This window comes from Zootoca vivipara, chromosome 5 (genome assembly GCF_965207765.1).
Source record: "Zootoca vivipara chromosome 5, rZooViv2.hap1.1, whole genome shotgun sequence".
Classification (NCBI taxonomy): Eukaryota; Metazoa; Chordata; class Lepidosauria; order Squamata; family Lacertidae; genus Zootoca; species Zootoca vivipara.
In genome coordinates, this window is record NC_142588.1 from 58,368,875 (window position 1) to 58,370,920 (window position 2,046).

Sequence of the window (2,046 nt, forward strand, 5' to 3'; positions counted from 1 at the left end):
CTCCCTGGATGAGTCTCTTCTTGGGGTCAGGGAGCTGGGGTGGTCAATCAACATGACGTTCCCAGGTTACCTTTCCTTCTAGACAGCTATTCCAGCTCATCATTCCTCCCCATTTCTTTATGGAAAGGCAAAGGTATGCACTTTTTATAGACGCAACTCCAACCAACAACTGGTGTCTCCCATTCCAATAAAACATTGTACATTTTAGAAATAATTTTGTTATTATTTTGTTTTTGTTTTTTTAAAAAATAATTTTTATTGATTTTAATATAACCAAAACAAGACAAAACATAATATATATACTCCGTCCCTCTGTTCTCCCTCCCCCCACAAGTCTACTTCTGCCACCAGTAGGACCCATAGGCGTTGAGAGTCGAAGGCGGTCCATTTTAAGGCTGAGTTTGTCCTCCCCCCCGACCCCCCCCTGCCACCAGGAGACCAGAAGTGGGGGAGTACTGAGGTTTGGATTTTCCCCAGCTGCTCCTTCAACACAAACATACAAACAAACAAACAAAATTTTTTTAAAAATTCTCCAATTCTTATTTTTATAACATTGTACTTATGACTTCCTCGATTCTCTTCTTCCTGGTTTTCCTAATTTCTTACTATGGTTATGGCGGATTTTCTATTCTTAATTCAAAATCTTTTCCTTAAAATATTCACTTTATCCTCTTCCTTCTTCGTGCCGCCTCCTCACTGGTCCCCTCCTGCCACAAGAGGAACCCCTGAGGTGCGGCCTTCCAAAGGAGATCCATTTTTGTGTCTGGGTTTCCCTCCACCCCTTCCTCCCCCCTCAGAGCCCCCCCTGCCACCAGGTGCTTCTGAGCAAAGAGAGGAAAAAAGGTGGCTCTCTGCCCAGACACCTATATTTTGTTATTATTTTGGAGCAGGTGTTCTTCTAATAGCGAGGGTTTATCCATAAATCCTTTTTGTAACTTATCTTTACTAAATTTGCTATTTGTTTGATGAAATTGAATCCAGCCTGTTAATAAATGTTTTATGTCCTCATATCCTTTTAACTTCAACTTTCCTTCCTTTTCTTCTAATAAATCTTTATATTTTCCCCACTTTCCATCTGAATTTCTCTTTTTCATAGTTAATATTTCCACGGGTGACAGTCATCTTGGGGTTTTAGGCTCTAGTAGCCCTTTATGTTTCTCCCATATTTTTATTAATGATTTTTTATAACATGATTAATGAACACTTTATTTACTTTAACTTTATCCTCCCCCAGATATGCATGCCAACCGAACTTATTTTGGTAACCCTCCAAATCTAATAATTTGTGATTTTCTAGCATAATCCATTCTTTTATCCACAGGAATCCCACCGCGTCGTGATATAGATTCAAATCTGGCAATGCCAGTCCTCCCCTATTTCTTATATCGATTATTAATTTATATTTGATTCTTGCGGGTTTACTATTCCATATAAATTTACTAATATCTTTTTTCCACTGTTTAAAAATTTCCGTTTTTGATCCCAGGACTGGTAGCATCTGGAACATAAATATCATTTTTGGTAAGACGTTCATCTTAATACATGCTATCCTACCTAGGATTGATAGCTTTAATCTGCTCCACACCTCCAGTTAGTTTTTTATTATTTCTTTCCATTTTCTGGTATAATTATGGTATAATTCTTTTATAATTCTGAAGAAGTGTGCATGCACACGAAAGCTCATACCAAAATAAAAACTTAGTTGGTCTTTAAGGTGCTACTGAAGGAATTTTTTTATTTTACTGGTATACTTATCTTTGAGTAAATTATTACTATAATTCGTAAACCAAATGCCCAAATACTTTTCCTTTTTGATTCTGGGCACTTGACTTCTCCCATCCTGCTACCATCAAGGCAGACATTTGGGGCAGAGATCCAGGGCCCTGTGAATTTAAGCCAGGATCTGTCCACGTCTTGGGTCCCTTTTCTGCCCCGACTGGGCTAGCAGGACGACAGGGACACCTTCAGCTAAATTCCGAAGCCATGGAACCACAATTAGCCATTGTGAGCACCAACCCCAACTTCAATAAACGATGGATATGGAAG